Consider the following 24728-nt stretch of genomic DNA (forward strand, 5'->3'; position numbering starts at 1 on the left):
TGTGTGTTTCCAGGCAGTTAAGTGAGTAACTGCTCAGAAGCCATTGCCTGAACATTTCTGATCCCCGAAATGGAGACATGGATGGATGGGGAGAGAGGCAGGGGTTACAAGATGGTGGCAGGAATTTAAGAACCATTGCAGTAGGCAAGGGGACGCTACAACTAAACAAAAAGAGAATCTCAAACAGTAGAAAGAGGGACAAGACCTGCCGCTCAGGCCAGAGTTTACAGTTCATCTAGAATATGCTATGGTAGTAGACAATGTCTAGCTAAATGTTTCCTCACACACATACCCTACGGCCATCAAAGAGTAAAGCCAGGGCTTGAAGTCTCAAGGAGATCATTTGCAGCTATCATTGGCCTCCAGGTATCAAAGGAAATCCCACTGTGGCATTCTAACAGAATCTTCGTCACTTCATTACATATTTTTTTGCAGTGAGTGAGGGACTGAAAACATCTCCAGCAGGATTAGGGTGGGGAATTTATTCAGGTTTGAAAGCCCAAGCAAGCATGCTTCAGAGAAGGTGGAGTAGAACAAATGTGGCCAGGGAGAACACCACTGGCTTTCACTTCTCCTGACCTACCAAAACTCTCTCTGGTCCTAAATAACACAGAGGTATAAACAGAAAAGTCTTAACTGCCTTAAATTGTGTTCCTCTCAAGACACAACCCCTTTGTTTGGGATTATTCAACTTAAAAACAGATTGGGACAAGGATATGTGGGCTTTCTCGTACAATGTTCAAGTTCAGGTTTTAATTTACAGCTGAGCTAAATCCCAGGGAAGAATAAGTCAAAAGATGCACTTTTGCTTCAGGTGGTTTCAACGGGTGTCCGGAGATGATTACTTCTACAAATTTTGCTTTTCTACTCTTTGAACATACGAAATTTAGTTGGCTGATATCTGAAAATGCTTTGAACTAACTTGAAAGGCATTTTCGGAATGAATAGTACTATTTTGGATTCATTCCCAGTAAATTGATGCAAAAGATGAAATTTCTACCCAAAGACAATTTTGACACTGAACTTACATACAAGTATAAACACTAGAAGATGTGTCTATGCTATATCGATACCGCTCCTTTCGACCATTTAGGTCATTAAAATTATCATGGTGTTTTGTGAAATAGATTAGGAAATGAGAGCTCTGAGATCCAGTCCAAATAAAAATGTGGGTAATTAGATAACTATTAAATATGTGCTAAAATGCAATATGTTACAGATAAATCGACTCCATAAAGCACTACCCACGGCCAACTCTGGTTGAAAGCAATCACTTCAAAGAGTCCCCAAGGATTCCAGTACAACTGCACTTGACCTTTGGTTAAAGACCAACTCAGTTAGGCAGCTGTTTTTTTGCCATTCCCTTGAGTGATTGGTTAAGACAGGATTCAAAAATTATAACCTTTATATAGGGCTTATCATCTTAAAGATACCCTAGTGCTTTACTGGCTTTCCTCTCATCAAATGTTGCATATAAAGTCTGAAACACAAGAGCATATGACCCATATCCATGTTCTTTTATTCCAATCTGTACACTGATTGCATGGACTACTGCATCAGCCTTCTCTCTGATATCCCATCCTCGTGTCTCTCCCCACTTCAATCCATACTTCATGCTGCTGCCCGGATTGTCTTTGTCCAGAAACGCTCCAGGCATGTTATTCCCCTCCTCAAAAATCTCCAGTGACTACCAATCAATCTGTGCATCAGGCAGAAACTTCTCACCCTCGGCTTCAAGGCTGTCCATCACCTCGCCCCCTCCTACCTCACCTCCCTTCTCTCCTTCTCCAGCCCAGCCCACACCCTCTGCTCCTCTGCCGCTAATCTCCTCACCGTGCCTTGTTCTCGCCTGTCCCGCCATCGATCTCCAGCCCACGTCATCCCCCTGGCCTGGAATGCCCTCCCCCTGCCTATCCACCAAGCTAGCTCTCTTCCTCCCTTCAAAGCCCTACTGAGAGCTCACCTCCTCCAGGAGGACTTCCCAGACTGAGCCCCTTCCTTCCTCTCCCCCTCGTCTCCCTCTCCATCCCCCATCTTACCTCCTTCCCTTCCCCACAGCACCTGTATATATGTATATATGTTTGTACATATTTTTCACTCTATTTTTCTTGTACATATTTATTCTATTTCTTTTATTTTGTTAATATGTTTGGTTTTGTTCTCTGTCTCCCCCTTCTAGACTGTGAGCCCACTGTTGGGTAGGGACTGTCTCTATGTGTTGCAAACTTGTACTTCCCAAGTGCTTAGTACAGTGCTCTGCACACAGTAAGCGCTCAGTAAATACGATTGATTGATTGATTGATTGATGGGCAGCATGTTGCGGCACCTGTGAACTCATACCAGAAAATTTTCCATTCAGAAAAATCCTTTGCTGCTGGACAAAGATGGCACGATCCAGGCCCTTTCCCTTTAGGAAAATGAAGTCTCTCCATTTCTTCTCTGCAATTTCCTTGGTGATCTTTTAGAAGGCCTTTTGGATGGACAGACACTGGCCATAATGATAATAATGGCATTTATTAAGCACTTACTATGTGCAAAGCACTGTTCTAAGCACCGGGGAGGTTACAAGGTGATCAGGTTGTCCCGTGGGGGGCCTCACGGTCTTAATCCCCATTTTCCTGATGAGGTAACTGTGGCACAGAGAAGTTAAGTGACTTGCCCAAAGTCACACAGCTGACAATTGGCAGAGCTGGGGTTTGAACCCATGGCCTCTGACTCCAAAGCCCGGGCTCTTTCTACTGAGCCATGCACAGCTGTGCTATTATTGCCAGATTGCCAGGCAGACTTATTGAAGAGTGTTGACGTATCTATTTTTTATGGTATTGTTAACCATTTACTACGTGCTAGGCATTGTACTTACTATATGTGCTGGGGTAGAAATGAGCTAATCAGGACAGTTCATGTCCCACACTGGGCTCACAATCCTAATTTTACAGATGAGGTAACTGAGGCACGAAAAAGTTAAGTGATTTGCCCAAGGTCACACAGCAGATAAGTGGCAGATTTGGGATTAGAATCCGGGTCACTTGAATCCCAGGTCTGTGCTCTTTCCACTAAGCAAACTGCTTCCCTTTTTTTGTTTTCACTGAAGGAAAAGTTACCTAAGCTATTCTGGAACCAATACTTTTCACTTTCTTAAATGTTCCTAAATTCATTGCTGTTTTAATTTTTTATTCTTTAATCTTGAAAGGAAAATAAAAAACGCTTGCCAAAGTTCCAATCTTGAGCCCCCACGGGCTTTTTAAAAAATGTTTTAACTATAGACTTGACATTGACAAATGATTCAAGCAAACCCTACTGATATGCGTTTGTGCCTCTGGCCATTGGTAAGAACTAAGAAGGGTAAAAACATTTCTGTCTATTCTCTTAAATACATAAGAGGATGGAAGAAAACTCTGTTACAAATATGAAGCCCTTCCCCTACCCCTCCTGGCTGTCTTTCCAAGTAAGGTTTAATCCAAGATGCAAATTCCTTTTGGAATTGCATTCATAAGAACCTTCCCACCTTCTTTATGTGATCTAAAAGATCCACAGAATACCAACTTGTTTGGATTTTGTTCTTTGCACAGTGGTAGAAATATAGAAATATAATGGTTCATAAAGGATGTGAAGGCTATCAAGTAGTTAAATGAAGCAGTTAGAGAAGCATCATGCCTAGTGGGTAAAGTATGAGCCAGAGACTCAGAGGACCTGGGTTCTAATCCTTTATCTGCCACTTGCCTGTTGTGTGTCCTAGAATAAGTCACTTAACTTCTCTGTGCTTCAGTTTCCTCAACTGCAAAATGGAGATCTAGTTCCTGTTCTCCCTCGATTATACTGTGAGCCCTTTGAGAGGCAGGGACTAACTTTAATTTGAAAACGTGTATCCACCTCAGCCCTGAACACAGTGCTTTACACAGAGCAAGCACTTAAATGCCATTTTTATTAAAGTTGTTCCCATCTATTCTCAGAGGCTACAAATATTAGAACTATAGAAATGAAGCATCATTAGATGATGTGGCAAAGAAAATAACAACATTCATCTTCTCTCCCTAGTACTGCGCAACTTCCAGCATCAGCTGATCAGCTAAAAATCATTTATTTTGGTGACTGATGCTTCCTGCTTATATTTAATTATTTCAGGAAGCTCATTAAGAACCCACTATATCTTGGATGATAGGTTTGGCGCGTGGAATTTCTAATGATTCTGAGACAAGTGTACTTCTTTCAGCTGGTGAATTAATCTCTTGATGAAATTACTTTTTCAGCTGCTAACTGGACAGCAATAGTACATTGCTGTAATAACACTCTAAAGAGTTTTGATAAAATCTGAATAGAGACAGTTCATGTACCCAATGTGTTTACCCTATGAGTGAAAATCACTCATCACATTTAAAAAAATCCTCTGAGGTTGCAGCAATTGAATTTTCTTTGAAATATGCCACATAATGATATATCTTGCAATAGATCAACCCATTTTTACACCTAAATGCACATTTACAGAAGCAGAAGTACACGCTGAGGAAAAAAAATAGTCAATAAAAAAACTCTGTAAATAACCATTTGAGAACAGGTTGAAAAACATAGTTGTTCTAAAGTTCAGCAATAAAAAGAAATTTAAAATGTGTGGGTAGGAATTCAGAGAAGAAATATGAGGTTCAAATTATGTATTCATCAGTAAAGAGTTGGCTAAATTTATAGACCATAATCCAATTATATTTGTATACTGAGAATATATCCATGAAAACACAGAGCATTTGTACTTCTGTAAATTTGATGCAAAATTAACTATTAAAAGTATGCATAAATGTAAAAAGTATAATTATAAATTTTATCTTAAAAGATAGAATGTAAGAAAATAGTTCAAAATTCACCTTTTACCATATGTAAAGGGAGAAAGATGATGCGTTCTTGCTGTTACATTTTCTTTTTTTAATATGAGTTTCTACTTTTAAGAATAGCTATATTTGTACTCTCATTTCCTTTCTGTCATTTTAAAAAATGAAACAGGCAACAGAGTGAAGTATGCAATGAAGAAGGGAAGCTATAGGAAGGGCAGTAACAAGGAGGAAGATGCAGTAATCAAGGCATGATGAGTTCCTTGGCAGTCTGGTGGTCATTTGGATGGAAAGAAAAGGGTGGATCCTGGAAAAGCTGTAGAAGAAAACTGATAAGATTGGTGACCATGAATAAGCGGATTAAAAGAGAAGGAGCGGTCCATGATAGTGCCAAGATTGGGCTTCGGAGGCAAGGAGAATGGTTTTGTGGGTGAAAAAATGAATTCATCTACTCTGGAGTATAAAGATGCTTGCAGGCGGGGAAGGTGTCTATCAACTCTGTTGTAATCTACTCTCCCAAACAGTAGAGTGCTCTGCATAATAAGTGCTCAATAAATAACATTAATTGTTTATTGATTAGTGTTAGACATATTGAACTTGATATGTGAGACACCTGCAAAAAGATGTCCTGAGGCCAAGAGCAAATGTGAGATTACAGAGAAGGAATGGGAACAGTCAGATTAGCAAGGTAGACTGAGAATCTGCATACAGGTTCCTGAATAGTTAACTCTGGAATGAAATCTCTGGTTTTATACATTAGTTTATCTTTCCCAGATGGTGTGGGCAGAGATTGTGTCTACCAACTCTGTTATTTTGTACTCTCCCAAGTGCTTAATACAGTGATCTGCATACAGTAAGCATTCAATAAATAAAACTGATTGATTGAAATGCCATGAAGATTAGGTGAATTCCTGATAGAGTTCAGACAGCTAAGACACTGCCAGTGAATATCAACTGAGGGGAGGTATGCTCTTATCAAGTAATGGCCCGATGAAGAATGGAGTAAAATGCAGATTAATAAACATGGCCAAAGCTTGATTCCCTGTTTCTCCCAGCAGACCATAAACTCCCTGAAGGAAAAGATTGTGTCTGCCAACTTCACTATATTGTCTCTCCCAAGTGCTCAGGTCACTGTTCTGCAAATTTAAACACTCAATAAATAACAACAATATCTTAGAACAGACAAAGTAGCTCAGCAAGGATCTATCTTTATATGCAAGCATAGTGGAAAGGAGTGGTATCCAGGCATCAATCATTTTAACCACAATTATATCCAATGATCGGATCCCATCATTCATTCATTCAGTCGTATTTATTGAGCACTTACTGTGTGCAGAGCACTGTACTAAGTGCTTGGAAAGTACATTTCAGCAACAAATAGAGACAATCCTTACCTGACCTATGTAAACTTGAGAATCAGTGTCAAGAAGAAAAACTATCATGAAGTTCTTCCAAATATCTTTTTAACACCACGAGAAACAGTATACTAAGTTGGACGGACCACTGGCCTGATCTTTCCTCATGTTCTTATATTATTTGTTTTAAAACAGTTTAGGAAATAAATGCGTGAGGCAGAAACGGACACCTAAATTCAATCCCAGAAATTAGCCTGGCTAGATACACCTATAGGTCCGTATTATTTGACCTATTAAAATTCAAATTGTCCATCTCTAAAATGAATATGAAGCTTTTTTTTCCTTAATGGTAATGTGTTAAACGCTTACTTTCTGTCAGGCCCTATACCAAGCACTGGGGTAGATACAAGCTAAACAAGTTGGACGCAGTCCAGGGTCCACATGGGACTCATAGTCTTAATCCCTATTTTACAGATGAGCTAATCAATTAATCAATTGTACCTATTGAGTGCTTACTGTGTGCAGAGCACTGTACTAAGCGCTTGGGAAGTACAAAACTGAGGCACTGAGCAGTTAAATAACTTGCCCAAGGTCACAGACCAGACAAGTGGTGGAGCTGGGGTATGCATATATATATATAAACCTAGAGAGAGAGCATTTCCATGTTTATTTACTAACTACTTTGTTATTTAGCTGCATCTTATTTCTAATCATTTCCAGGCTTCCATTTCTTATGAACTTGCCTTTCTTTAGATCTTTTATAAGGCAGTGCCCCATTAGATGCAATTAGGAGGAACACTGTGATTCAAAGGAAACATTCAAAAACAAACCATTTTACCAAAATGTCCTTTTTTCATTTCATTCTTTCACTGAGAATGACAAGAAAAGAGCACCATTTCCTTCAAGGAACAAGTGCTTATCCTTCCTCCCAATTAAAAAAATATTAAAACTGGAATTTTGATTTTTCGTTGGATATGAAATAAAAATTGAAGTAGTAAATAAAAAGAAAAAACTGAACAATGAAAAATAGCAAGTGGTGAAATGTTAAGATTCTGGAAATTTGGGTTAATATCTGAGCATGCCTATAGTCTGGTTCACTAAACCTTTGAAGTGCTCCATCTTCTCTTCTGTGGGGATCTCCTGTTTCTTCTACCTGCTTTATATCTGATCACAAACACACAGTGTGGGCCTGCCTTTTCTACATTCAGACAGCTTCCAAGATCTTCCACAAGTAATACACGGAGAAAAAAATCTAGAGAAAACATTATAGCAATGTCTCCCAGCCAAAATTCGTTCTTTTCAATACTTTGACACAGGGTGAGGAATTAGCCTGTATTCAAAGGTGACCGTATAAATCAAACACTCTTTTCACATTTTCTCAGTTGAAAATTAACAAATCCCCATTTGCCAAGTTAAACATTTAGGAAGTCCTCGTGTAACAGCATTTCTAGTTATGATGAACAGTGCTTAACCCATACTTAAATTTACAACCTGTTTCTGCTTTAAGGCACACCAGTTTTGACTCTACAACAGTAGGCTGGCATTGGTATTTGTATTATAGTATGGTCTGGATAACACAAGACACTTAATTTTTCTTGAGAGAACAGGATTCCATTAATAGTCCTGTGACTTGGACCTATAAAGTAGGTTGGCTTCATAGAAAATGAACAAGGGATAAAGGTTAAACTAATGGTACACCTTGTCATGTAACTGGTGAAGGGAACTGTCCCTCACATTACACTGTCAAGTGAAGGTGATGCTGTGTGATTAATACAGTTAATGTATATGCTCCAGAATATTAGTATTAGATTATGCTGTCAATTCTCTGGTAAATCCTTTCCCCTCAGCAACCTATGAACATCATCCCAAGACCTTGAAACAACCATCAGAGGGTTGCTATGTACTGATTATTGGGCCTCAGAGTTTGTGATAAAATAAGCAATATATTTCAAAGTTAGTACGTTATTATGGATTAACAGTGGGCCTGAAATCAATCAAGGGCATAAACCGGTCTGCATTAGATTATCCAGTTTACAAGTAAAGGCATTCTTGTGTGTGTGTGTGTGTGTGTGTGTGTGTGTAACATATGTTATGCCCATCAAAATCGATGCATGGCTGGAAAGATCTATGGGCGACTGTCATTTCAGTCCACATTCTAGACCCATAAAGATTGTCTTTTGCCACACTAATGCATCAGCCAACTGAAGCACCTATCTTTGATTTCAAATCTGTCTCCTGGTATCCAATCCTAAGGCCTCTGCCCTCAGAGAAACCCCCCTTCTAACTGATGTACAGCAGGTTGGTCTGCATTCAGGAAGACAATTTACCGTGACATTTTCTAGCCTTATTCTAAAAAGATAGTTCAACAGAACCAAACACCTTCTTCCATACGCCTCCTTCCCATGCCATGGCAGGGAACATGTGCAAGGAAGACCTACAGTTACAGTCCTCAAAACTTAAGAAGCAGTTTCTATTGGAAAAATCTTTGTACTCCTCAACCAGCATACAGAAAACACTGTGACCCCCAGACATTCATCAGTAACTCTGATATCCACTAGACTGAAGCTCTTCCACTAGGCTGTAAGCCTCTTGAGGGCAGAGATCATATCTACCAACTAAACTGCATTCTTCTTAGTGCTTAGCTGATGGTTCTGCACACAGTAAGTGATTGTGAGCTCTTTGTTAGGTAGGGACCGTCTCTATATGTTGCTGATTTGTACTTCCCAAGCACTTGGTACAGTGCTCTGCACACAGTAAGCGCTCAATAAATACGACTGAATGAATGATTGACTGCTACCAAGGTCATGTGCTGTCCAATGATTGACTGAATGAGCAAGGTATGACAACGGAACTGAGGCAAAGAGAAGTGAAGTGACATTCCCAAGATCTCACAGCAGACAAATGGTGGAGTCAGGATTAGAACCAGGTCCCCTGACTTCCAGGAACATACTCTTTTCACTAGGCCACATCACTTCATTTCTTTTGGAAACCTAATAGGCTTCGACAATAATATGAAATTTGCATAGAAAGATGCAAGTAGTCCAAAAGTGCCCATCTTCTGAAGGCTAATCCTACTTCATATGTCCTATTTTACTTTAAAGCCATTTAATTATCCCTTGAATTCCTCCCCAATGTTCTCTGAATCAAATAAGTACTTCCGTTGTCAAACCTACCTGTTGCTTTCATCTTCAGTCATATTCCACTGTAAGCTTATTGTGGGCAGGGACTATGTCTACCAACTCAGCTTTATTGTACTCTCCCAAAGGCTTAGTACAGTGCTCTGAGCACAGTAAGAACTCAATAAATACCGATGATGATTCCAGGGTAGATTTTAAAATCCAGCCAAGCTCGTCTAAAAGTATTTCCTAATGTTTTCTCTATCACCTTTATTTTCAGTATACACTAAATATCCACTTGATACTATAAATTACAAGTGAAATGTCCAAGTGAAATATCTGTTTTATTTTTTAAATTTTTGGTTTACTTAATATGTTAATTCCTTAACAGCATCGTGTACAGAGTCATTCAGTGAATAATATTTGTGGATGATGATGATGATCCATACCAACAACTGCTCATTTACAAAGAGATGAATATGAACCAACTCTAACCTAGGTCTCCAGAACTGCTTCTTCATTCCATGAATGCTGTCTGCCCACTCCTATCCACATCAAGCAAGATACTTGACTTTAAGCAACTCAATCAGTCCTCTCCCTCTATACCCCCTCTCTCATGCTTTGATCCTCTCAAACTAATTTATTTACTATTTCTCTTAAAACTGACCACTTCCTCTCCCTAACCACAGAGCCCTTCTGAAATCACACCTCCTTCAGGAGGCCTTTCCTGTTAATCTCTCACTTCCTTTCCCTATTTTCCGTATTCTATTTCATCACTTCCCTGTCTTCAAGCAGAGAAGCAGTGTGGCTCAGTGGAAAGACCATGGGCTCGAGAGTCGCAGGTCATGGGTTCTAATCCCGACAGTCACTTGTCTGCTGTGTGATCTTGGGCAAATCACTTAACTTCTCTGAGCCTGTTACCTCATCTGTAAAATGGGGATTAAGACTGTGAGCCCCACGTGGGACAACCTGATCACCTTGTATCTCCCCAGCGCTCGGAACAGTACTTCGCACACAGTAAGCACTTAACAAATACCATCATTATTATTCAAGCGTTTTGGGTAGTTAGCAAAATGTAAGTACCACTTATTACTTTAACGCACAAATAGTACATTTGTACCATTAACATGTAGATCTTTAAACTCCTCCCTGAAATTTATTTTAGTGTCTGTCTCCCTAGCAAGACTGTAAACTCCTTGAGACAGGAAGCATGTCTACTATGTAAGTACCACTTATTACTTTAACGCACAAATAGTACATTTGTACCATTAACATGCAGATCTTTAAACTCCTCCCTGAAATTTATTTTAGTGTCTGTCTCCCTAGCAAGACTGTAAACTCCTTGGGGCAGGAAGCATATCTACTAATTCTATTGTACTCCCCCAAATGCTTAGTGCAGCACTGATTAAATATTTCCCTCTTTTTAGGTCCTGGATTCTAATCCCAGCTCTTTCACTTCACTGCTGTGTGCCCTTGGGCAAATAACAACTTCTCTGGGCTTCAGTTTCCTCATGTGCAAATGGAGATTCACACTTTTCACCCTCTTAGCCTGTAAGCCTCATGTGGGATGTGATTATCTTGTGAATACTCCAGTGCTTAGTAAATGCTAAACAAGCACCATAATTATTATCATTATTTAGTCTCCTTCAGTAACTTTTCTGCTAACAGGGAAGTCAGCATATCTGAGTGTCCATCTGGATTCAATTTGCAAATCACTGTTTCTGAGATGCTCTCTAAAGTCATATAAAATTTTCAAAATAGCAAGTACAAACAAGGTAAAAAGTTCCAACTAAAACAATAGGATAAAGTGTTCATTTAGAACTGGGAGCAAGGACCTGACTGAAGGCAGTATTCCTCTCTTCCTATTTACCTTTATTCATAAAAGATTATCATGAGAAAAGACTAACCACGTATTTTACAATTGCCTTTTTTATACAAAGAATGAAAATAATAGACCTTTGCCATCTTGGTGAGCTAAACTATCTTGACCTTTTTTATATTCAGTGCTTTTTTTTATTGACTGACGGTTTTTCTTTTTTGCCTTGTTTATAGCCTAACTGATCTGGAAAGAAAGGGTGTAACTATCAGCCAATCAAAATGAAGACTCTTTGAAAGGTCAGCACTTTACAGCTAATATTTGTTTTCCATACAAAGTGTAAGGCATTCAAATTTTGGCACTTGTTTAGGAGACAAACCTTGTAAAATAAATTCATGACGACATAAATGAGATCCAGGCTCATGATACAGCTTCAATTAATATGAAGAGGATTCTTGAACTGCCATTTCTTGATTTTTTTTTCGTGTTTGCAAATTGGTTTTAATTTTGTAAACTAGAAAAAGGAATATCCTAACCATGGGGCGTATGTAAAACTTGAAGTTCTCATTGATACTGGGTAATGTAAAAATCTAAAACCTATCTCATTCATGTATTATTACCATTACTACATAGTAGTTTCTAGGCCTTTTATAGGTATTAATTTGTATTTGTCAATCTTGGATTTCTGGTCATTCAAGTGTTGGCTGCTGTTTTATTATATGATCATTTTATTTAAGGACAACAATATTGGTTCACAACCTTCCATCTCCAATTATCACCATCCTTCCAGTTAGAATACCTTCCTAGTTATATTTCACATACAAATAGCCAGCCTCTATCCCACACTGAACACGGGGATCATGCTGCAGAGAAGCAGCATGGCTCAGTGGAAAAGAGCCTGGGCTTTGGAGTCGGAGGTCACGGGTTCAAATCCCGGCTCTGCCACTTGTCAGCTGTGTGACTTTGGGCAAGTCACTTGACTTCTCTGGGCCTCAGTTACCTCATCTGTAAAATGGGGATGAAGACTGTGAGCCCCCCATGGGACAACCTGATCACCTTGTAACCTCCCCAGAGCTTAGAACAGTGCTTTGCACATAGTAAGCGCTTAATAAATGCCATTATTATAATAATAATCATTATTATTATTATCATGCCTATTTTACTATACTATCCCAGTACTTAGTACAGTGCTCTGTGCACAGTAAGTGCTTAGTATTATTTCTGCCATTATTATACTGTACTAACCATTTTGTAAAGTGCTCTGAACACAGTAGGCATGCATAAAAAATATTGATCAATTGATTAATTGAAAAATGACCTTAGAAAATTTCTGAAGCATTAAATGGGGTTGGGAAAGGAAAATGAGTCTTCCCTGCAGCACATAGGTAAACAGATGAAAGACCCAAGCAGAGTTTCCTGGATATTAACTCCAGACCCTATCCTGGGGCAGAGCTGAGCAGAGGTGAACAAGTGAGTGTACCATTCTTTAATTTCAGTGAAATACCCAGTGGTGAAACTAGGATGGGAAGAGCTTGTATTGGTCCAGACACTGGGGTCTTCTACCACTTGTAAATATGGATGGTTCCATTCATGATGCTTCCAGAGCCGGTTAATGTTCCTTCCCCATATTCTACACTGACAGCCGTGTTTGGAAAAAATACAAGTGGAATGATTACAGGAAGCTTTATTTTGTTAATATGTTTGGTTTTGTTCTCTGTCTTCCCCTTCTAGACTGTGAGCCCACTGTTGGGTAGGGACCGTCTCTATATGTTGCCAACTTGTACTTCCCAAGCACTTAGTACAGTGCTCTGCACACAGTAAGTGCTCAATAAATATGATTGATTGATTGATTGATTGAAGCAGGGTCAAATGCTGGGCTCTGGGATGCTTCCTGCCTGCCTGGCAGTACCGGACCTCAACACAGACATAATTATTACAGTGGTATTTGTCAAACACATACTAAATGTCAAGCACTGTTCTAAACGCTGGGATAGATAAAAGCCCATCAGGTTAGACACAGTCCCTGTACCACATGGGGCTCACAGTCTAAGTAGGAGTGAAAACAGGTATTGAATCCACAATTTACAGGTGAGATAATAATAGTGATGCTATTTGTTAAGCGCTTACTATGTGCCAAGCACTGTTCTAAGGGCTGAGGTAGATACAAGGTAATCAGGTTGTCCCACTTGAGGCTCACGGTCCTAATCCCCATTTTACAGTTGAGGTAACTGAGGCACAGAGAAGTTAAGCGTCTTGCCCAAAGTCACACAGCTGACAAATGGTGGAGGCGGGATTAGAACTCATGACCCCTGACTTTCAAGCCCGTGCTCTTTCCACTAAGCCACGCGGCTTATGAGATAACTGAGACATACTTAAGTGATTTACCCCAGGTCACACAGCAGACAAGTTGCAAGACTGGATTAGAATCCAGGCCCTCTAATTCCCAGGCTTAGTGCATTTTACTTCGGCCTCTCAGGATATTAATGTTATTTTCATTTTTGTCAGTACCTGAATACAGTGTTTGGGGCATTTTCATTCATTCATTCAATCATAATTATTGAGCACCTACTGTGTGCAGAGCACTGTACTAAGCACTTGGGAAGTACAAGTTGGCAACATATAGAGACGGTCCCTACTCAACAGTGGGCTCACAGTCTAGAAGGAGGAGACAGAGAACAAAACAAAACATATTAACAAAAATAAAATAAATAAATATGTACAAATAAAATAAGTTAATAGAGTAATAAATATGTACAAACATATATACATATATATAGGTGCTTTGGGGAGGGGAAGGAGGTAGGGCAGGGGGATGGGGAGGGGGAGGAAGGGGAGAGGAAGGAGGGGGCTCAGTCTGGGAAGGCCTCCCGGAGGAGGTGAGCTCTCAGTAGGGCTTTGAAGGGAGGAAGAGAGCTAGCTTGGCGCATATGCAGAGGGAGGGCATTCCAGGCCAGGGGGAGGACATGGGCCGGGGGTCGACGGTGGGACAGGCGAGAATGAGGCACGGTGAGGAGATTTGCAGGCTCCTCCTCCCCCTCCCATCCTCTTACTGTGGGGGTTCCCCAAGGTTCAGTGCTTGGTCCCCTTCTGTTCTCCATCTACACGCACTCCCTTGGTGACCTCATTCGCTCCCACGGCTTCAACTATCATCTCTATGCTGATGACACCCAGATCTACATCTCTGCCCCTGCTCTCTCCCCCTCTCTCCAGGCTCGCATCTCCTTCTGCCTTCAGGACATCTCCATTTGGATGTCTGCCCGCCACCTAAAGCTCAACATGTCGAAGACTGAATTCCTTGCCTTCCCTCCCAAACCTTGCCCTCTCCCTGACTTTCCCATCTCTGTTGACGGCACTACCATTCTTCCCATCTCACAAGCACGCAAACTTGGTGTCATCCTCGACTCCGCTCTCTCATTCACCCCTCACATCCAAGCCGTCACCAAAACCTGCCGGTCTCAGCTCCGCAACATTGCCAAGATCCGCCCTTTCCTCTCCATCCCAACCGCTCCCCTGCTCGTTCAAGCTCTCATCCTATCCCGTCTGGACTACTGCATCAGCCTTCTCTCTGATCTCCCATCCTCGTGTCTCTCTCCACTTCAATCCATACTTCATGCTGCTGCCCAGATTATCTTTGTCCAGAAACGCTCTGGGCATATTACTCCCCTCCTCAAAAATCTCCAGTGGCTACCAATCAATCTGCGCATCAGGCAGAAACTCCTCACCCTGGGCTTCAAGGCTGTCCATCACGTCGCCCCCTCCTACCTCACCTCCCTTCTCTCCTTCTACAGCCCAGCCCGCACCCTCCGCTCCTCTGCCGCTAATCTCCTCACCGCACCTCGCTCTCACCTGTCCCGCCATTGACCCCCGGCCCACATCATCCCCCGGGCCTGGAATGCTCTCCCTCTGTCCATCCACCAAGCTAGCTCTCTTCCTCCCTTCAAGGCCCTGCTGAGAGCTCACCTCCTCCAGGAGGCCTTCCCAGACTGAGCCCCTTCCTTCCTCTCCCACTCGTCCCCCTCTCCATCCCCCCCATCTTACCTCCTTCCCTTCCCCACAGCACCTGTATATATGTATATATGTTTGTACATATTTATTACTCTATTTATTTATTTATTTTATTTGTACATATCTATTCTATTTATTTTATTTTGTTAGTATGTTTGGTTTTGTTCTCTGTCTCCCCCCTTTAGACTGTGAGCCCACTGTTGGGTAGGGACTGTCTCTATATGTTGCCAATTTATACTTCCCAAGCACTTAGTACAGTGCTCTGCACATAGTAAGCGCTCAATAAATATGATTGATGATGATGATGATGATTAGCGGCAGAGGAGCGGAGGGGCATTAAATAGTACCTCACTGATAAAGTTAATGTATACAACGTGCTGCGTTGCATTTGTACATGGTACATTGCATTGTACATTTTATCCTAAGTCAGTTTTGGACCCAAGCTGCTGTCTCAGAGGAGAGTGCTGGGCTGATTTACATTTCAGAAGCAGTTCCATTTCCATTCCAGCAGCTCCCACATAGCCCTGTGGATAAACTATCGATATAGTCAGCAATAACCACATGCTTCTTCGGTATCACCATATCACTTGCAGGGTCCCCATTGTCCTTAGCAATTCCAAAGCCCCAGGAGGAGGAGGCACAGTGAATACATCTGATTGACAGGAACAGAGAATATAATCTGGGGCACGGGGTAGAAGAGAGTGGATAAATAGGAGGGGAAAAGCCAATTGAATGCATGAAGTCTGGTGCTCAGGAGTTTCCGCTTCTTCAGTGAAGAATGGGTAATCCTTTGAATGTTTTGAGGAATGCCAAAAAATATGCAAAAAGCACACTGTGTGAAAAAGTGAAGCCTAGTGGATGGAGCATGGAGCTGGGAATCAGAAGGATCTCGGTCCTAATGCTCTGCCACAAGTTGCTCTGCCTCTAGTCTGCTGTGTGACCTCAGGCAAGTCAATTAACTTCTCTGTGCCTCAGGTACATTCGTAAAGTGGAGATTAAGACTATGTCCAACCTGCTTATTCTATTAATCTACCCCAGAACTTTGTACAGTGCCTGGAACATAAGAAGCTATTAACAAATACCATTAAAAAAAAGGAAAGACTTGGAAAATGAATGGGGCATCAGAGGGAAGTTTTGATTGGAAAAGGAAGATGCTGGAACTAGAGAGGTCTGCCTAGAGTCATTCCAGAATATGACAGGTATTGGATCCACGGTGACTGCCATATGCATGGAGAGAGGAAGGGGCACACCCTAGAAATGTTGAAGGAAAACTATGAACAAACTGAATATGGGGACTGAAAAAAAGGTGTGAATCCAGGACAATGCCAAGGTCCCAGGATTCAGAGATGGGAAGGATGAAGGTGTTATCAACAGTGATAGGAAAACTATGAGAGGGGAGAATTTGGGATTGAAAATGAGGAGCTGAGATTAGGACATTTAGCTTGAGGCTCTGGTGGGATTTATTAAAGCTAAAGCAGACAGGAGAAAATGCAAGATTTTGGAAGAGAGCAACTGAGCTAGAAAGTTAATTTAGGAATCATCAGAAGAGAGGTAAGACAAAGTCATGGATACACACGCTAAATGTGACTGTAAAATGAACAGAGGACCCACAACATAATCTTGAAGGATCTTTTACAGTTGGGAGTTGAGATGCTTCTAGACTGTGAGCCTGTTGTTGGGTAGGGACCATCTCCATATGTTGCCAACTTGTACTTCCCAAGCTCTTAGTACAGTGCTCTGCACACAGTAAGCACTCAATAAATACTTCTGAATGAATGAAAAGAGATGAAGATGCAATTCCCAGAAAGCCAAAAGAGAACTGTTTCAAAAAAAAAAAAAAAAGCTACATAGTATTTCCTGGAGAAGAGAGTAGTCCACAGTGCTCAAGAAGACTATAAAGTAGAAGAGAATTAGGATAGAGTTTATTGGATTTGGAAGGTAGGAGGTTGCGAGTGACTTTGGAAAGAAGCCTGTATGTAGAATGAATAAGGAAGAAGCAGGAGGAAAGGAAAGAGGCAGTAGGTCTCTATTCTGGACCAAGATAGCCAATGAAATGAGGGAAGCCATGTTTTGTCTTTGTAGAACTTTGACAAAGTCTAAAAACTTTTTTGTGTCTATAACAATAACATTTGGGTATATGGTTTGCATACTTTTCAGTCTACCATAACACAATTCCATAAATCCATAGCCCTAGTTACTGTGTAGGTAACATAATTGCAGTTAGAGGTTTTGAATCAAGGGTTTCATATAGCATTCAGTCTGAAAAGGATTTTATTACTTCCATTCTCTCCATTACAGCCTGAATTTGCTCAGTAAATCATATATGAATGAGAATCACTAACCGATCAATGACTTACATACGCAAATGCATCAAGTTATGGCAAACATAAAAATCTACTTGTTAAACCCAAAATTCAGTTTCTGGTCCTTACTAAGCTTGTTATGCGGGGAATGTGTCTGCAAATTCTGTTGTATTGCTCTGCACATAGTAATCACTCAATGAATACCACCGAGTGATTGATTATTATTTCTCTGTTTTATGACTTTTTTAAATATTTTGAACAGTTAGATAATAGCCAGGAGAGATGATGATCTTGAGTCTACCCTGTTTTGAAAGATGTATAAGTTCAGCTTTGTGCTACTGCATCAAAGAAAAGCATTAAAAAAACAAATAAATCAGAACTAACACCTTTTTCCACAGTTCTGTTGGCCTACCCAAACTTATACACTGGACGTATGTTCCCTTCAAAGTAGGGGAAAATGGAGTTAAAGTATCATATGTTTTGAGGAATGCTTTTCTTCAAATACATGTCTCAACTATTTTGATACAAGCCTATGCTCTATATGCTGTTTATATAAGCTTTACAATATACCTTTCTTCAAAGTCCAAATCCTGTTTTTTGTACATTTTGCCACAAGCTTCCAAACATATTTTAACACACCATATGTTTGATTTATACAATAGTTCAATTTAAAGATAAAAGAATTGGTGTTTTTCATTCAGTCACATGTAATCCATTCACAGCCTAACCCTATCACATCCAGATGGAGTTTTCTTATGTTTATGCTATCCCCCTCCTGTCACTAGCAGCTGAATAATATCACAATACTGGAGAATTGTACCCTTTCAGGATTTCACCTGGACAGTTTCCAGTACTCTACCAGTCTCGGCTTCAGGAGGGAGAGTCAGGTAGAGGCATATCCATTCCATTCCTAGCTTTGGCAGTGGCTAGCAAGCAGAAGGCAATCTTGCCGTAAGTTAAAACTCATCTGTGCTGGGCAGCAGTGGCATGGGAGAGAGTTGAGAGTAAATATTCAGGTTTACTGTGTAGAAGAAGGCAATGGTAAACCGATTCTGTATTTTTACCAAGAAAACACTGCAGATGCTCTACCAGAACGACTGTAGATGGAGGTGGGACATTCTGTGTCCACGGAACCCCCTCCACTTTCCCAACAGTTCTCCACTTGTGTTGCCTTTTGCTGTTGATTAATCTCCGACCTATAGTGACTCCATGGACAGTTCCTCTGTCCCTGTAAGGAATGACAAGCTCCTTCAGGGACAGGCATCATGTCTACCTACTATGTACTCTGGCATTCTGGCCTGAGAACTTAGTAGATGGCAGAAGTGCAAGACGGGTGGGTCACTGTCAGAAAAGGGGCCCGTTTCCCACCTTTTAGCCCTTTCTCAGAGATAAGAAACAGCTAACTCCCCAGTTTAGGCTCTATGTTGCAAATGGGGCACAGCTTAACCGGAATCTCCCATAGGAAGAGAATGATATGGCGTACACCCAAGGGAAAACATTGTTTGTGCCTTATGAGAGGAAGGGAACTTCTCTTCTCCCAGGGACTTTCTGAAGCAAACCTGAGTACAAACCCATGCCTCACCTATTTCACTCTTCAACTGCCGCTACCAATATGCCTCATCTGTTCAAGATTTTGGCTACTATCTTTAGAGTTGGGGAGGAAAGCTTTGTTTCCATCAGAGCACAGAGGATCTGGCAGGGCACTGTAAGGACTATGGAGGTGTTTTCTGTTTGAATCTGTATGTCCTGTGGGTTTAAAGGGTGCTTACAAGTGAAAGAGGTATTTTCCCAGCCTCCTGGGCTACTATTACAGCAACAAGAAAAACACAACAAATGAGTTGTTGTCATAACTTGCAATGAAAGTTGGCTTGGCAAGGTTGACTGGTGACTTGGCATCACTTTCATTCCTCTGTGGGGCTAAGAGAGGAAGGAAAAGGTGAGAAAGATGATAAGAAGAGGCAATGGAAAAATCGCCACTAACAGGCATCTGGAGTCATTAATAATAGGACTAATTATGGTATTTGTTAAGCGCTTACTATGTGCAAAGCACTGTTCTAAGCACTTCAAAACTGCTGTATCTCTGCTTTCTTCTCCTTGAAGTACCTCCTTTGCCAATTTCTCCTCTAAAAAAGAACACCCTCGGGAGAGATTTCAAAAGGTTTTTGCTCCAGTATTGCTGACCTTGCCCATTTTTACAAAGTAGTTGATTGAAATAGGCACTTCCACATCAGTTGGTAAGACATGTGGCAGAGTCAAGATTAGAAACTATGACCTTCTAACTTCCAGGTCCGTGCTCGATCCATTAGGCCACGCTGCTTCTTTAGTCCAACAAAATAGAGTGAGGAAACTTTCTTGGGGCCAAAGAACTGCTCCTTAAATGATGATGGTATTTGTTAAGCGCTTACTATGTGCCAAGCACTGTTCCAAGCGCTGGGGTAGATACAAGGGAATCAGGTTGTCCCATATAGGGCTCACAGACAATCCCCATTTTACAGATGAGGTAACAGGCACAGAAAAGTAAGGGGCTTGCCCAGGGTCACACAGCAGACAAGTGGTGGAGCCGGGATTAGAACCCACATCCTCCAACTCCCTAGCCCATGCTCTTTCCACTAAGCCACGCTGCTTCTCCATGCACCTGTAATATGCAGATCTCAAAGTCACCTAAATTCAAGAAGACATACCTTTACTCAAAGATCAAATGTAATTTGAATCACGTCATTTTGTCCTCTGAAGTTAATGATATAGTCAAAACAGTTTTAGATTAATGACAAAAGGAAGAAATTTTAACTTTCAATGATTCACTGTGCTTTTCATATGCCAGTTTAAGCTCTAATTTAGAAAATACCACATAATGTAGCCTAAGCCATCAGTTTCAACACTGGATGTGTTCTTTTTTTTTTGATATGCCATCAGTTTGATTAAAAGGATCCTGTTTATTTAGAAGCTTTGGTGCCAACAAGATACTAACTTTTCATTTCCATAATTTAGTTGTGTCCTTAGTTCAGTGAAGATTCTGTTCTACATCAGTAAACCTTCAGATTAATTTAATATACAGCAATTTGGCACAGTTTCTGCTCCGGGGATTTCCTTGATTAAACAAACATGAAGGATGAATAATCACTGATCCTAACACGGAGAACTAGCTCTTTCATGTCAGAGAAAAGGCACAAATGTCTGGTGCAATGGAGAAAAATCCACAGGGTTCCTATTTGTGAAGTTCAGCTTCACACTTTGGCAACCATCCAAATAAATTACCTACCTTCTCAAACCAAGTCCTGAAATCGCTCTCACTAAAATAGTCATTGAAGAAACTGAGGGCAAATCTGCACACATTTCATTTTCTGTTTTAATCAATTTATCATTGTAGTCATTATAGAGCTTGTGCTGGAGATAACTGGGTTTGTGAATATTGTCTATCGCTACTCCAGAATACTGAAATAAATATCATTGATTACCAGCAAAATTGCAGGCTCCAATGCATGTGCCCAGATCTGAAGCCCCAAGGAGAGAATTCAATTTAAAAGATCTATCTCTGAGGACTCAACTGATCTGGCATCTCTAGGATGAGTGGGTTCAGATCTCTCATTAAAGTGAACTCCTTTAATGATCACAGAAGGCTTAGAAAGAATCCATTAAAGACCCAGACGTATTGTAACACCTTCACAACATGGCTTACTGATGCTTCCATCACAAACCCCACTACTTATAAATCTGAGTCATTTAGACTTTGCTTTTCTCTCTATGGGCACCAAATCAACAGTTATTCCTCTGTTAGTCATAGCAACATATTAACTGTCCTAGGAAGTATGGAGAGGTATGAAGAAAACAAATAGGAAGCACGGTGCATATTCCCAAAGAGTTGATAATCTATGAGGAGAGAAGAAAGCAGAGATAAAAAAAAAACCTAGTAAACATATAATTGAATCATAAAGATACAATCTGTAAGTATAAAAATACACAAATGGAAGCAGCATGGCCTAGTGGATAAAGCACATGCCCTGAGTTCTAATCCAGTAGCTCTGCTACTTGTCTTCTATGTGACTCTAGCTCTGCGTGGCTCAGTGGAAAGAGCACGGGCTTTGGAGTCAGAGGTCATGGGTTTGAATACCAGCTCGGCCAATTGTCAGCTGTGTGACTTTGGGCAAGTCACTTAGCTTCTCTGTGCCTCAGTTACCTCACCTGTAAAATGGGGGTTAAGACTGTGAGCCCCCCCCCCCGGAACAACCTGATCACCTTGTAACCTCCCCAGCACTTAGAACAGTGCTTTGCACATAGTAAGCACTTAATAAATGCCATTATTACTATTACTATTATTATTATTATTATTATTATTATTATTATTATTCAAATCCTGGCTCCTCCAATTGTCAGCTGTGTGACTTTGGGCAAGTCACTTAACTTCTCTGTGCCTCAGTTACCTCATCTGTAAAATGGGGATTAAGACTTTGAGCCTCCCTTGGGACAACCTGATCACCTTGTGACCTCCCCAGTGCTTAGAACAGTGTTTTGCACATAGTAAGTGCTTAATAAATGCCATCACTATTATTATTATTATTCTATATGAACTTGGGCAAGTCACTTAACTTCCTGTACCTCAGTTACCCCATCTGTAAAATTATCTAGTATCTACCCCAGTGCTTAGTACAGTGCATGGCACATAGTGAGCACTTAAACACCATTAGAAAAAACACAGAAAAATATAATTCAAAGAAGCAGTGTGGCTCAGTGGAAAAGAGCCCGGGCTTGGGAGTCAGAGGTCATGGGTTCTAATCCCAGCTCTGGTGCTTGACAGCTGTGTGACCCTCTGGGCCTCAGTTACCTCATCTGTAAAATGAGGATTAATTCTCTGAGCCCCACATGGGACAAACCAATCACCTTGTATCCTCCCCAGTGCTTAGAATGGTGCTTTGCACATAGTAAGCCTTTAACAAATGCCATCATTATTATTATTATGACTATACTACATAAATAAGAAGCTTCCCCCAACTAAGATCTCTTTTCCCTAGTTCTCTCTCAACCTCTATGTCATCTATGTACTTAGAACTGGACTCTTTGGATATTTGTTAAATGCCCCAACCCTCCTCCTGAGCACCTATGTACATATAAACTATTAATTCATTTTGTCGGTCTGTCTGTTTAGACTGTAAGCTTGTTACGGGTGTGTATCTTGTCCACCAACTCTACTGTTCTGTACTCTCCCAAGTGTTTAACACAGTGCTTTGCACACAACTAATGCTCACTAAATACCACTGACTGAGTATACATGAATCCATAGAGATAACGGGAGTGGTAGAAGTACTTGGGTCCTGGCAAATTAATCCAGAATAGTTTGGATGCTAGACAAGATTTTAAACTCCTTGAAGGCCGGGATTGCGTCTACCAACTCTATCGTATTGTCCTCTCCCAAGGTCTTAGTGCATGCTCTGCACACAGTGAGCACTCCGTAAATCAATCAACGGTATTTAAAATTGAATTAGTAGATATAATCCCTGCTCACAAGGAGTTTACAAAATAAGTAAATACCACTCATTGATTTAGAATGTGGTTTGGTGAGGATAGAGCATTCAAATAGGGAAAATGAAAAAATGAAAATGTCAGTAAAAGAGTCAGGTGGGGGGGGTGCTTTTGCAAGCTCTTGGACTGAAAATCTTCCCAGCAAACACAGTCATTTGACTGTGGGGGTGGATCTGGGGATTTCCTCGATAATCACAACTCCTATTTGCTGTTCTTTTTGGAGAATTTTGGTTACTTCAGAATTCCTTGCAGATATCTTCATTCTGTACTAGCTTAATAGTACTGGAAAGTCACTTTAAGATAAGCAGCATAACATAGTGGATAAAGCACGGGTCTGGGGTCTAATCCCAGCTCTATCACTTGTCTGCTGTGTGACCTTGGGGAAGTCACTTCCCTCCTCTGTGGCTCAGTCAGTTCATGTGTAAAATGGGTTTGCGACTGTGAGCCCCACATGGGACTGGGACTGTGTCCAACCTGATTTGCTTGTATCCATCCCAGTGCTCTGCACAGTGCCTGGCACTTAGTAAGCTCTTAACAAGTACCACAATTATTATTATTATTATTATTATTATTATTATTATCATTAATATAGTGGTTGGATAGTTTGCAGAGTGTCAGATACCCTGCTAATACCTAACTACTGAGATCCAAGCATCTCTATGGTCCATCTCTTATGGACTTAGTCAAATGCCACTGTTTTAACATCTTGGTTTGACGGAAGATGTTGTCTTAAGGGACTTCCACAGTTAGACGGTGGGAGGAAGAGGAGGAACCTGTGGAAGAGACTGAAAATTTGTGGCCAGAGGAATAGGAGGATGGGATGGTGTCATTGAAGCCAAAGTTAAATGATGTTTCCAGGTGAAACAATGTGTTCAAGGAAGAAAAAATATTGAAGATGACTAAGCTGGAGTAGTGGCCATTGGATGTATCGAGAAGGACGACACTGTTGACCTTAAAGACTGCATTTTCCATCGAGTAAAACAGGGAAAAGCCAGATTTGAAGGGGTCAAGGAGAGAGTTAGAGGAAAGACAGTGGAGACAATGAATGTTAACTAGCTCAAGGAGGTTGGGGAGGAATGGAAGAAGGGAGATGGGGTAGTACTTGCAAGGTGTCATGGGGTCAAGAGACCTTTTTAAGAGAGGGGTACAGAGGTATGTTTGAAAGCACAGAAAGTAGCCACCAGAACATGCGATGAGAACATGAAGATGGTGGTCAGGAAAGGGAGTAAGGAGGGACAAGTGTTTTGATTAAGCGCAAAAGGATGGGCTGAGGGGATAGATTTTGAGAGGAGCCAGGGCACCTCCTCAAGATATGGCTGGGAAGGATGGGAGAGTCAAAGAGGAGACAGGAATAAAGGACAGGAGAGGAGCAGGGGAGATTTTTAGGGAGACCATATGATGATGATTTTATGGGCAGTGAGAATGGAAGTTAATAAAGATGAAGAGGTATTGTTTTCAGGCAAAGGAGAGGACAGATTCAAAGCAAGTGAGGATTAATTTTAAGACGGGTGACAGCCTGGTATCTGGATTTTTTCCAGCAGTGCTCTGCATCTTGTACACAAAAGTGGAGGAAACACGTTGTGAAGGTGATGGTACAAGGTCAATGGAGGGATAGATGAGCTAGGGAATTGAGTTCAGTAGAGAGGGTGGTGTTGAGGACACGGATTTGTGTCAGGGAACTAACCTTGGAATTTTTCATCAGCTCATTAATACCGATACTAAATTCCTCTGTATGCCTCTTACATCTCTCAGTCAGGTATTCCACCAGTTACATTATAATGCACATGACTTACATTTGATAA

General features: G+C 40.9%; 1 protein-coding gene across 1 annotated transcript in view; it reads right to left on the reverse strand.

Annotated features, from left to right (window-relative positions):
- GPC5 (glypican 5) overlaps positions 1–24728 on the reverse strand; it is an 809030-nt gene that overhangs the window by 418637 nt on the left and 365665 nt on the right. The gene's annotated exons all lie outside the window — the stretch shown is intronic.

The sequence above is a fragment of the Tachyglossus aculeatus genome, chromosome 17 (genome assembly GCF_015852505.1).
Source record: "Tachyglossus aculeatus isolate mTacAcu1 chromosome 17, mTacAcu1.pri, whole genome shotgun sequence".
NCBI lineage: Eukaryota > Metazoa > Chordata > Mammalia > Monotremata > Tachyglossidae > Tachyglossus > Tachyglossus aculeatus.